This window comes from Amblyomma mixtum, chromosome 5 (assembly GCF_055824585.1).
Source record: "Amblyomma mixtum isolate Tamu chromosome 5, ASM5582458v1, whole genome shotgun sequence".
Taxonomy (NCBI): domain Eukaryota; kingdom Metazoa; phylum Arthropoda; class Arachnida; order Ixodida; family Ixodidae; genus Amblyomma; species Amblyomma mixtum.
The window spans coordinates 62,753,906-62,767,858 of NC_143016.1; the positions used below are offsets into that span (position 1 = coordinate 62,753,906).

The 13,953-nt window shown below is 51.0% G+C and overlaps 1 protein-coding gene across 11 annotated transcripts in view; it reads right to left on the reverse strand.

Moving 5' to 3' along the window:
- The window catches only part of dlg1 (MAGUK family member discs large 1), a 559,794-nt gene that overhangs the window by 369,580 nt on the left and 176,261 nt on the right, over positions 1-13,953 (reverse strand). The window lies entirely within an intron of this gene.

Genomic DNA, 13,953 nt, shown 5'->3' on the forward strand with positions numbered 1-13,953 from the left:
AGACATGCACCACGCCTGTAACGCCGACGTCAGCTTTGGCTCCCAGAACGCCGCGCAGTCATCCGGTGAAAAAGGCTGTATGCGACTAAACAATAAAAAAAGAAAAAGACCCTGGCGAATAAGGAAGAAAAACTGGGCGAGTTGATGGGTATTCATACTTTTAGCGGCGCGAAAAAACACGGACACAAGGTAGAAGGCACGACACGAGCGCAGCTTCGCTCGTGTCACCTCGTGCCTTCTATACCTTGTGTCCGTGTTTTTTCGCGCAGCTAAAAGTATGGACCCTGGCGATAGATGCTCTTCCCGAAAAATTAAATGACGGAAGAAATGGCAGGTTACAAAAAGGCTCCGTAGCAAACGTCTCAATACCGACTCTCCGTCAATGATCACGCCGCTCACGAAGAGATGCGTGTTACGAAGTCGCAATTTTTACTCTGTATAGAGCATCCTACGGCTGCTGTAAAGTATAGTTTGCTAGGGTGTCATGCATGAAAGGCTGCTCTCTCTAAAGCCCTTTTAGCGCTCCATGAGGGCTATGTTAATCTGAAGATATCTAGCAAAGATAACCGGCACAAATAATCAAGCCAAGAACACGACGCCAATGAGCAAAGTAAAGCAGTCACGGAAGAAGCAACTGAAAACGGAGACACAGGCAGCACTGTTTATCCTTAATGAATCGGAAACAGAGCCCCAAGCTCTTATTTAAATTTTCAGCTTCTTTAGCGACGCCAATTTCACACTCCTTGAAAGCAAGGCTTTGAAATAATGCACGAATTTTATGCTTTCAGGAAAACACGTTCATAAACACGGGATAAAAAGCAACTAACGCCACATCCAGTGCACCCTCCGTTTCCCCCCCCCCCCCCCCCCCAAAAAAAAAAAAAAATGCGCCAAGCTATTTGGATTGGATTAAAATTCAAGTGCTCCGAAGAGGCTAACGCGTACTTGATTAAAACGAAACATTCCTTTTCCGACTGATTCCAGGCAGCTGCAAGGGACACAATTCACGCGCTCCTAACGAGGCCGCCCGGGTTTGAAGGAAGCAAAGAGCGCCCACAAGAACGAAGCGGACGCTCGAGGCACGAAACCACGCGTTGTGCGTTTTACAGCCGCTCGTTTCTCTTTTTCATGCACAAAACAGAACGTCTTAAGAAACACGGAAAGGAACGCTCCGTGCTGCGGGATAACAAATACAAAATAACAATCTGCCTCCTGGAAACTGCGCAATGCATGACAAGCGGCGGCAGTTAGGCGGCCATCGAAGCGGAAAAGTAATTTCCCTCAAGAGCCACCGAACGCGTCGCAGAAATCTGTTGCGCGCTCAGGGGCATAAAACAAAAGGGGCGCAAGTATAAGGCGCTCCAGAGCAAGCAGCAAAGCGCGCCCGTAAACAACCGCAAGGGCTAAGAGCAGCGGTGAAATGAGGCCGCCGTATAAATGTTACTGCATCTGGCGAGCAGAGCGTCGCCAGGGGAAAAGCGAGTTGCACATTTGCCTACTCAACGAGAAAATGGATCGGAGCCACAGTGGCGCGTATAGGGAGAGTGCGCGCGGGGAGAGGCTCCCGGGGTCCCCTTACCCCGCTAAAGCCTGCGCACACGCCATCTGAGAAAGGCAGCGTGCGGGAAAGCTTCGGGACCGTCTTATACGATCGTAAAGTTACAAACTATAAAAAGGACGTTTTTTTTTTTCTTTATTCACTACAAGAACCTAAATTTTGCGACACTGTGGCAGCCAAAGGACGTGTTTTTTTTTTTTTAATCTTTACAAGAATCAAAATTCTGCGACACTGCAGCAGCCATGTGACCATATTTACTCTGTACCGCAACTTGTTGCCACTGTACGCAGTAAACGGCAAGTATAGGAATGGCACGTGAGCGTCGATATCTTTCGGAAAGGCTCGGGAAATTTTAGCAGATCCGACCCTGATCAGCCACTGCGAACTGCGCAGCGCGCAGTTCATCATCCAGAGAAGCTTTCATCCCTTTATTTTCATCTCTCTTCCGTTTGTGCAAGCGAGTACTTTAGCGATTCGCAGTCACAAGTCCAGTCGACCACAGGCGCCCCGCTGTGCGATAACCCCCCCTCACACAGCACCCTCTTCTTTCGTACATATAGTCGGGACCATAGTAATATAAAGAAAGAACTGGCGAACGAATTACCTTCACGCCTTGCTTTGCCAAAATTACGGGGTACATAATGCATATAAAGAAAATATCGCAATCGCACACCCGCATATGACGTCATCAAAACTTCATAATTTCTTTACGCAATGCGTGAGATAAGTATTGGTACTAGTTTGGCCGCACCAGTACACCACGAATTTTCAATGCAACAGTGAACCCTACGAATTCAAAATACTGTCGAAACGGAACTGTTAGCCAGGAGTGTGTCTTGAAAAGCTTTCTCGTCGTTGCTTCGTTTTGCGGCCCATTGCGGTTATGACAACACCCATTTGTTCCGTTCGGACAAAAAAAAAGAGTGTGACATTAAAACAATAAACAGCTGTTTGCAATAACCTCAACATTATAATAAGAAAAAATCACATAGGATCAACGTGGTTCGTGCGACGACGTATGCGTTAGCATTAGAGTTCGCCAGGCGTCTGCGTCTCCTGTAGGCTTCAGTCGATGATCCTGCCTGTCGTCATCACTCTCGGCATGTCGCTTAGGGCACTTTGCCGCCGCAGTGAAATCCCGAATGGTGGAATTCCCACCAAGACCCCCACTTTTCCCTCCGCATTCCACTCCACGGCCTAAAACAGACACTACCGGACAGATTTTTCAAAAACAAAAAAGAAAGATAAATACATCGCTTGTTTGCACACCCTCTGCCAACTGTAAGCTGCCCAAGGGGTTTTATTCCAGGTCATGCTGTAGGGCTAGCATCAGATTGTAGGCGTTCCGAAACTCCTGAAAGTGGGAAAAACTCTCGAGCTAACCAATCAGAAACAACTTCCACGGATGCAAATTCAGTCCCATAACACGGCCTAGAAGCACGCCCTTCAGGCTCAACTTTTGCCAGGCTGTACGTTGTTTTTTGACATGCTGCGTGTACAGAGATGAGTTTTTTGACGACCTCTTTTCCGGCGAGGGAAGAGGGCACGAACTCATGCTCTGTACGTTTTAAAGTTTCGCTTGTGCGGATCGAACTTTTCTGAGCACATAGCCTTTCGCCTTCTACGAATTGTGTTTCTTCTTGCGTGGCTCGCCTAATTTTCTATATACGCGATGTGAAGGGACGAAGACGCCGCCTAGGCTTCGAGCCAACTTGTCTGCTATCCATGCTATCATAATGTTAAATAAAGCAAAAAAAAAAAGAAAGCACGAACGAACCGACCCGCCCTATACGCGGTCGCTATCGAGCGTTGCCTCAATCCTGGCACGGGGCAATTTCCAGCGGTCGAAGGCTGATGCCGAGCGCTCTTGCCGTTGGAAAGAGCCCCGAACTATGCGGACCCTATAGCGCATATCGAGCAGCGCGGGCTGCCATGCGCTGCATCGTGTACGAACTCGGTGTTCTCCCCTGCACACAGTCACAACCGCTGCTGCAGAGCGTAATTAGTGTTACCAGTCCCCCCTCCCCCGTGTCTCGTGAAAACACGAACGATGAGATCCGTTGACGCGATAAAGCGTGCTGCCTCACAGCGATCCCAATCCAAACACAGCGACGAAATTTCGCTCGCACGTTCATGCTACAGTGGGTTAGGCTTTTTCCATAGTTTTATTTCGGAATAAAGAAAAACTTGATGCAAAGTGAAACTAAAAGCACAACTTTCACTAAGAGAAATTTAGCAGCTGCCCATAACAGGAGAGTTCGAGCTAACTTTAGACGACGTGCTAGGAAGCGTACGCTGAGTTTTCCCCTCTAATGAGCGCACACCCGGCGGAGCGGATCAAACGCACCACAATCTAACAAGAACAAAAGAAAAGTGTTTCATGAATCCACGCTCAGCGTCACGGTACTACTAAACCGCCACAAAACAAGCCCGCACAAGAGTTGGAATTGAGACCGTTACAAAACGAGGCTTATCAAAATGAGGCGACGCTGAGGTCACCGAATAAGCTCCACTCATTCTGTGGCGTGATAACAATAAGCGGGATGCACGCTCCTTTTTAAGGGAATGGGCACCCCGTATACATAACGAGATTCCCGCAGTTACACTAGCTCCAACCAGCGGTCGTGAGCGGAGAATGCGCGGCAAAGCAAGCGAATCGGGGGCAAAAGCGACATGACGCCCCTCAGCGAAGCAGACTCCGCACTCTAGCAGTGCCTCTCTGCAGCACACAAGCGCGAGAGCCCTCTACAAAAAAAAAAGGCCCGAGAAACGGTCCGATATACGCGTAATCACAACTGCAGCGCTCCTCCTCCTTTCCCCCTCCCACAACTACAGTGGTGCTCACGCGCAATGCAGCGAATTCCTGCGGCAAAGCGCACAATGCACGAAGGCCCTCGGGGAAGAGAGAGAGTGAGGGGGGAATATACAGGGGCAGAAAACAAAACAATGCGGGGATGCCTGTATATATCTCGCGAGGCGCAGCCAAGCCGGCCAGCCCGGCGCCGGCCGCTGCCCTCCGGGGAGGCCATAAAGTGAAGCAGCCACCACCACGGGCGCTCCCCAACCAACGACGCCGCGGAGGAAGTAGGGGTCAGCCGGGCGGTGCCTCCCCGAGCGCCGTAAAACAGTGCCGCGCGGCGCCGACCGTGATTGAAAAGGCTGCGGCTGCAGTGGCGGAAGTCGATGTGTCGCCGTCCGCCCCAGCGAGATACGGGGATGCGGACGCGGGGCCGGCCGGCCGCCCCCGCAGCCGCGCTGCCTGAACGCGGCTTCTTATCGCCGGCACACGGCAGCGGGGGCCCGCCTGCCACAACGCCACCTAGACCCCACTGGTGTCTGCCCGCCGAGCACACACGCGTTTGTGTACGTATCAGTGTAGCTGGCGAGCCCCGGGAGAGTCGGCACAGGCGCCGAAATGTCGTAGTTGCAAAAGACATCGTGGACTACTCGCAGCAATAGACGAAAGCAAAGGTCACATGTGCACACTCGAAGAAGAGTAAACCCACCATAGCGTGTCTAATCTAGAAGACAGCGAACGGCTATAAATCATTGCAGACTTAAACTGATTCTTCCTGTTTGCAACTGTGCCCATTCGAAGACGAGTAGCCCCTCGATAAGTGCCTGATCTAGAAGACAGCGAACGGCAGTAAATCACTTCAGACTTAAAGTAACTCAGCCCTTTCTGTTTGAAACTGTAGCGTTCGCACATACATCACGAGACGTTTTCGCCCCAGGCGACGATCCAGAACCCAAATTCACGTGGCTTGCTTATGCGTCCAACACGAACTTGAGGGGCTGGTTTTGGTAATGTTATTCCAGACAAAATAGCATGGGTGGTGGGTTCTGGTCATCAGCAAGAAGTGTGGTGGCAAAACAGCTCGAAGACGGCCGCGAAGCTGCTGTTCGCTAGAATTAAAAGAACAATACAGATTGTCATAAACCCCAGCTCCGGAGTTCACGGCAAGAATCGGTGAGAACGGAGCGGCGGCAAACGCGCAGCCCCTAGCAACCTTGTCGCTATTCGCATTCCGAGTGGACAGCACCACTCCTGACGACGGTGCTGCATAAACACAACGCAGCTGTAGCTGCAAAAAAAAAAAGGGGGTGCCCACCCACGTCGGTACCAGGAGGGAAAAACGAGGAGAGGACCGGCAGTAACGGACCGAGCAACCAGGAAAATCGCCGTCAATTCGCTTTCATCTTTTCGACAGTGACTCTAGTATTGTTTTTTTTTTCTTTTCTTGTTTTTTCGCTCCACCTCCAAAGCGTTAGCCCGTTGTGCCAACAGGCGGCGCGAGCAGGACACTTTTCTTTTCTTTTCATTGCCCTTTCTAATATATGTATTCAAAGCAATGAAGTGCACGAGTATGCACAGCCTGTAAACAAAACCGCGTCAGTAATGTCCGAACGAGGTTTCTGATTCCACTGTATGCGCAAGCAAACTCTGACGTGAGTTACATAATGCTCTTCTGTCGCATTTCTCAGCTCCTTAAGCCTTTCGCTTCATATTCCCCCAAGGAAAAAAAAAAAGAAATAGGAAGGGAAAGGATAAGAAGCCGAACTCGGCACTTACAAAAAAAGAACAACAAGGATCTCGAAGCAGCAGTCAGACACGAACTGCGAAGGAGCGAGTGAGCCCACGAGACGAAAATCCGCCTGCCAAGCGCCACAGCGCTTCGCGCTCCTCGATCACGTCTTTAAGACCTTCGCTCCCAGATCGTTCTCGTGTACGTGGGAGGCGAAAACGCACTCAACGCCCCACAAGCGCTGCGAAAGGAAATAAAATGGCCCTGGGCCGGCGCGGACAGGAAAATGGCGGCTAGAGAGAGGCCCTATCTATTCACAGCCGAATTCGGTAGATTGGTTTCGCTTAGGAGCCAATCCCGTACACGGAGCACGCAGATATACAGGCAGGCCGCAAGCAACATGCTCGAGCGGGTGCTCCAAGGATCGGAAGGGAAACAAGGCGCGGCATATCCGCGGTGCCAACAGTGTGTCCGGCGACTTGGGGTGCGTATATAAACTGAATGTGATAGAAGGCGACGGCGGGGGCACTCACAGATACACGGACACCGGCCGGCAAGAATTGTGCTGCGCCCTGAGGCGTGAATAACACGCCCGTTCGAAGGCGACACGCCATCACCCCTCCATGAGTACAATTCTTTACATTACTTTTGGCACCCGATTTCTTTTTTTCTTCGTTTCGCAACGTACACCGAGAAACGTCTGTCAAACAGCTCCGAGCGCTGCGTGCGGGGACGACGGAGGGAGCTGGGAAGTTCTGCGAATGCTGCTGCCTTTCGGAAATAGTCTTCCGGCGGCGCGAACAAGGACAATGAGGCTATCAACTTGTGCGGTACTTTCGGCGCCGAGGCAAGAGAAGAAAATGAAAACAAAAAAATGTACGCAGCAGAGGCAGAGAGAAAAGTAGAACGGGGAAGAAAAGCTTCCGGGACAAGTAATTTCCATTCTCGCCTCAAAATGGAACGGGGGAAGCCAAAGGAAAAAAAAAGAAACGCAAGCGCCGTGTTCCCCGGCAGCTATTGTTCTTTCTCGAAAGCGCCGATGCTGAGGAAACGTCGCTTTGTGTCAGGTTCACGTCAACGCATAGGCGCCAGTTAGGCTTAGGAAAAGTGAAGCGCGAAAGGAACGCGCTTCTTTCTTTTTGCCTCTTCACTCCCACCTGTCCCTCCGAGGACCTTTAACGCATGTGAAAGCGAGTTATTTGGGGCGCAGCAGCTATAGGTACGACACGCTGCCGTGACTAAGACAGCGCCTTCATACGTCAATGGCGCGCACCCCTAACTAGGACACATGATACTGCTACGTATCACTGTAGTGTAGTGTCCGTTCGTTCGCGCAAGACCGCAGGAAAGGCGTGTCATCATTTTTGTTCGTGACGCGAGAAGCGACCGGACTAATCTCGATTGATCACAGCCATGAAGAGCTGCGTCTACGTGTTTCCAGATTACTGTAGCTGATCTTGACCTGTTATCTCGAAGTTTCCTTGCCGGCTTTAAATTGAGCGATGCAGCGAGCAGCGGGCATTAGTAGTTCGACGACTGACAAGCACGTTTTTTGCTTACGCCGCTGCCGTGCTGTTTAGCCCTTTTGCGGGCGCAAGTAAGCCCAGATAAAGAGCTTCGTTTCCAAATCTTGTTGCCGTCTTCCTGACTGCTGGATTGCCGTCACTACAACGTGACAAAATCATGAAGCCGTCCAGCCACGTGGCTCTCGCATCCATCAGATCACACGCATTTACGCACGTGACTCAGAATAAAAATAGCAGGCTGTGTTAAAAGACTACTGCAATGCACCAATGTCTGACGGCGGTTGCCGAGGCCCTAATACGAAAGATGAAGACCGGTACGCCAAGTATGCGGGGGACGAGTGAACGCGAAACGTTCAGGCCTGTGGTGGTGCCATATCTGTATAAGGTGTCTCATCACCTCAAGAGAGTTGCAGGCAGGCATGGTGTCCCTCTGACGTTTTCTGCGCCGAATAAACTGGCGAAGCTGAGCGCCCGCACGTGCGGTGATAGGAGTGGATGCCTAATCAGGCACGGGACTTCCTACATCCCTTGCGCCACCGGGGTGGTATATTCCTTCCCTCTTTCATGTGGTAAGACCTGCATCGGGCAGACAGGGCGGTGCATAAACGAGCGACTCAGGGAGTATGCGAATAAAGTTAAGAACAGCACAGACAAAGGGGCACACCTTGTGTCCCATCTTAGTTCTTGCCGCGATTGCGCACCGCGACTTGACGAAACCGTGATACTAGGAAAAAGCAAAAATAAACATCCGCGGCTGGCTTTGGAAGCGTTCCACTTAGGGGAAAATGCTGGAGACTGTATCAGTGACACGTCCGTGGCTCTGTACGTAGCCGAAATCAATTTTTTGCGTTCGCGTCTGCGTTAACAGCCCTTGGCATGACTATTGTTGTTAAAGATTGCATTTGAGCATGCGTGGCCACGTGTATAAGTATGCGTTCCCGGGAAGAAGTAAACAGTTGTTAGTAGCGCTTGTGTGTGTCTCTGTGTCTTTTCTTTGTGGTTCGTCCAGTGGTTGCGCTACCTACACCTTCCCAACATCATGTACCAACTAGGCCCAACCCAAGTTTTATTGAAGTTCTGAAAGCTTCAGCCGGCTCATCTAAAGTAATGTTCTGTGATTCAAGCGATAGAAGAACCCCTAGACGGTACACCCAGGCCTCCATACCTAGCTATTGAAGCAGGTGTTGTTGATGAAAAATCTAAGCTTTCTTTTGCCGACAATACCATCTCATGAATGGCCTCTAGAAGCGTCGCGAAGAATCGTGGGAACAAAAGAATCGCGAGAAAAGAAACGTGGGATTCATGGTTTAGCGAGCGTTGAAAACTCCCCTCTGCTCACCCAACACATAGGTTTAGCCACGGGGCAAGAGCATCCGGTCACACAAGAAACACCCAGACCCGGGGTTGACGCGCAACTGCACGACACGCTCCAATGCTATTCTTTTGTCAAGGCCGTGCTTGCTAAGAGCGGAGGCGTCGCCCAGAGTAAAGCGGTTCTTCGAACTGGACGCCGCTAACAACCCAATTTGCGATTCCGCTGCACACCGATTCACGGGCCAGAGCGCACTTGCCAAATGGCCACGCCGACAAAGACCACACGGTGAGGCGATGCGCCACGAAGCGGTGGCAAGACCCAGCGGCAGAAGTCAGAAAGCGAAGACATGTAGCCGGGGAAGGAATGAAAATGGAAGCAAACGAGCGTTATGTCTCCTTCAACACTTCGCATGCTTGCTAGTCGGAAACACGCGCGTTGCGTGCGTGCGTGCGTGCGTGCGTGCGTGCGTGCGTGCGTGCGTGCGTGCGTGCGTGCGTGCGTGCGTGCGTGCGTGCGTGCGTGCGTGCGTGCGTGCGTGAGTGAGTGAGTGAGTGAGTGAGTGAGTGAGTGAGTGAGTGAGTGAGTGAGTGAGTGAGTGAGTGAGTGAGTGAGTGAGTGAGTGAGTGAGTGAGTGAGTGAGTGAGTGAGTGAGTGAGTGAGTGAGTGAGTGAGTGAGTGAGTGAGTGAGTGAGTGAGTGAGTGAGTGAGTGAGTGAGTGAGTGAGTGAGTGAGTGAGTGAGTGAGTGAGTGAGTGAGTGAGTGAGTGAGTGAGTGAGTGAGTGAGTGAGTGAGTGAGTGAGTGAGTGAGTGAGTGAGTGAGTGAGTGAGTGAGTGAGTGAGTGAGTGAGTGAGTGAGTGAGTGAGTGAGTGAGTGAGTGCGTGCGTGAGTGAGTGAGTGAGTGAGTGAGTGAGTGAGTGAGTGAGTGAGTGAGTGAGTGAGTTTCAGTATCATCCAATCCAGTACCGGATTTGATGAAATTCGGTACTACTGTGGATCGCAAATGGGAAAATGCACGCCACCCAGAGTAGACTCAATGCTCCTCCGTGAAACATCACCCATGGATAAATGAACCTCAAGCCGTTCATCAGGATAAGCGTATAGAACCTGTTAACTCAAATCAACATTTTAACAAACACTTCCAATATTGCTCTCATCTCATTAATAGTCTCAGCGCCGGCGATAAATCTTGAAGATTGCGAATGTCAGAAGAAAAAAAAACGCGGATACCAATAAAAGGAAACCATAGAAGCACATATCAGAGGGCACAGCGTCGTGTCACCTCTCACCTCTGTCTCGTGTTAGCGCTGTTTTTCGCTACAAGACATTTTAGCATTTATTTTCTGTTCACTGTCGAGCTAGCTGCGACGATAATGAGGCCGTAGCTCAAAACCAGGAAACGAGCGGCCCCAGAACGACCATTTACGCGAACCCATGCATAGAACGTGAATGACATTTTCTGAAGTACGAAGATTAGCATAAGAAGTGCGACAACCGGGGCACCGAACCTGTTTTCTCTTTTTCTGGCACCGGAAGCCCTACGCCAGCAGCTGTCTCTGCCGACGCAGGTTAGAAAGAAGGTTTCGAGAAACCTGCAATTACACGTGTCCCAATAAGCCTCACTGGTCCTTTCTGGCAGAACGCGACGCTATGCGCCAATCATAATCTGCAGTCAACTACCGGCATAAAAGACGCCATAAAAAAAAAAGGAACGAATTGAAAGTAGAAAACAAAACAGTAACACAGATCGATCGGTGGCATACGGAGGGAAAACGCAGCACCTCGCCTCCCCCTTTTCCCGTTGTAGCATTGATCCCGTGCTACGGAAGGGTGCAGGCGCCGTGTTCGCCACCAAACGAGTGAGCGCTAATCGAGGGGGACACACGCGCGCGCGCAGCCAAAATCGCAGCCCGGTGGCCGACGTAATTAGCGACGACGCCGCAGCAGCATCGAAGTGCACCAGGAGTGTGCAGGAAGAAGAAAATAATGAGGAGTGCACGCATATTGGCGACAGCGCGCTGCCATAAACAGCAGCCAGATACCATAGCCTGCCCGCAATCAGTGACAGATAATGAAGGGAGAGCGAAGAACAAATCCCTTCACACGGCAGGAGCTTGAATCCACTCGATCAATATAGAAGGCGTAAAAGCGCTCCGGAGCCCTGCGCGACAAGAAAGGGAAGACTAAAAATAAAGTCGGTAATGAGAAGAGAGGCCGATGTTCGACGAGTGCAGGTGCGCGACACTTTCCCGAGCCAGCAATGCCCCACCAACCCGGTGAGTACGCCCGGGAGGAGCGTGCATATGCTGCGTAGCAGGAACCGACGTGCGTGCGATTCAATATCGCCAATTCCGAGCGCGGAAGTGAGCAACAGAGAGGCGGCGGCATCATCACAGGCGGCGGCCTATAGCGCAGGCCGAAGACCCACCTAACAAGGTGGCCGCACTGACAGCGCTCCGACGAGAGAGCTGCCGACTCTGACGTGAGGTTCGAACCGCGCGTTCCGGGGCGTGCTCCGCGCTCACAGGGAGGGTGTTACTCGCGAACCACTCACTATCCTGTACAGTGCGGCCTTCGTGCATTATTAATTTGCCGCTGGCATATCTTGGCGCCGCGGCGGTTATATGCGAGACGGGTATACGGTACACGTATACGGGCGCGCCTATACGTGTACACGGGACACGGCAGCGGCGCAAACGAGCCCAGGGTTGGGTGCAGTGCGACGAGCGAGTTTGCCGCCAGCCAATCGCGTTCCCGGCTCCCTGAATACGAGCGACGTCGCGCGGCCGGAAATGCATATACACCTACCCCGCCGTCGCGGCGCTAGTGTACATACATAAAGATAGGGGCGCGTCCCACCAGGAATTGATGCGGGCACGGGGCGGCCCCCATCGAAGAACACACTGCCTCGTGTGCACGCGCCCAATCGAAGTACTGCACGAACGGGCTAAGTATGAGATCAAAGGGTATAGCGCCAAGACGGATGACTTTTCCTACATGGCGAGGGACACTCCCCCATATGCATTTCAAGCTTTTTCTTTTGCTCTTCTTTCTCTCTTCTTTCTATTCCTTCTCTAATTCCGAGCGGGGCCGACTACTTCCTGTCTTTTCATATGCGACTCGGTCTTGCCGAAAGAGAGAGTGCGTGGCAGTAGCAGGAAAGGCATATACGAGCTGTGTAAGGTCCGAGGCTTCCGGGAAGACGGTCCACGTCGCGTTCACTTCGCTGCAGCAGTGAGACACTCTCCCGTCACGCGACGCCTCGCAGTCGGAAGCAGGCCCGACATCGCTGGACGCGATGGGGACGGAAATTCTGTCAGGGTGATGCACGTCAAACTTGTAGCGCTGTGTTTGTCCGTACCCTGCTCTATATAGTAGTGTACGTGCACCACGTTGCAATGAAGGGATCCGGGGAGACGAAGGAAGAATTAACGTAGACTGGTCGCCTACCACGCCGTGTTGCTATACGGAGACTGCCAGACACGTATACCATGATCTGACAGACCGGTACATATTGCAACGTACTGCAGCGAGATATCACTAGCACGGTTATGATTGAAACATTACAATAAATTCTGTACACAATAAGTCGATGCCAACTACTGTGCCTCTCAAAAGCTGCTCGGGCACCGAGACTGCTTATGATCATTACAGATCGCAAGGCCTCAAATCTCGGCAGAATATAACCTTTCCTCTTTATGCTATCAGAGGTTGCAATTACTGCCAGGAGTATTAATAAGCATCTGCTACACGCCTCATCATAAAATCTTGAAGCCTGCAAACTACTGAAAATGCAGGATCTGGTGTAGTTACAAGAACTTCAAACTTATAGGAGAACGGTGGGATCGTGATTATGCATTTTCGCGTTTAGGGTCGCACAACGCCACACCATATCTTCAAAACATCACTAATTACTGAAGAGGGCTGTAACGGATGACCACTAGGCACCAAAGTGCCATAAATGCTATGAATAGTCTCAATGAGTAACTAGACAGAAAAAAGAATAGGTAGTGTACGCAGGATTTTTTTCAGCACTAACCTACTAAAAAAATTGCAAGTCCTGCTAATGCGGTTATAATCACCCTAGCCTCGCTCAACAAGTCTTCTTCATCATCATCAGCCTGACTACGCCCACTACCGGGCAAAGGCCTCTTCTATATTTAGTTAACGCTGTCCTTTGCCAGCTGTGGCCACGCTATCCCCGCAAACTTCTTAATCTCATCCACAAACCTAACTTTCTGCCGCCCTTTGCTACGCTTGTCTTCTCTTGGAATGCACGCCGTTACCCTTAACCAGCGGTCATCCTGCCTCCGCAATACATGTCCTGGCCAAGCCCAATTCTTCCTCTTGATTTCGGCTAGAATGTCATTAACCCGCGTTTGTTCCCTCAACCACTCTGCCCGCTTCCGGTCTCTTTAACGTTACACAGTTCATTTTTCTTTCCATAGCTCGCTGCGTAATCCTTAACTTAAGCTACTTAACAAGTCTACTTGAATATGTCCATATCAGAATACATTTAAAAAAAAAATTGTTTATCTGTGCGTCAAAACGTGTTACATGTGTGAAAATGCGTTAAAAACTAAGCGACACAAGACGGTGAGAGAAGTGGGGGCACAAAGCTCGCGCTTTGTGCTTGGCCGCTGACTTGCTACTCCCTCGTCGGCCACCGGCACTCAACTGACGTTATTAGCGGACAGCGTGTGCATAAAGCTCTCTTTCAGGAAGATTGTTTGCGCTAGCTGTGCGGAGAAAGACAGGATAACTTTCTGGCATGAGCGACAAATCGACAGTCTTCGAAAAAAAAACTTTTTTCTGAATCTGCACACGAGAATGTCATTGCAGTTTCGTGCGCGGACTACTATACTGCCGCAAAACAAAGCGAGACATCTTAAGAAATATTCTTTGCGGTGGCACTGTGGCTATCGTGCTATAGGCGCATGAGCGCAAGATCGCAAGTTTGATTCCGGCCGCGGCGGCCGCGTCTTGCGGCTCCTTACTCTCGTTCAAAAATATAACATCTTATTATAAGG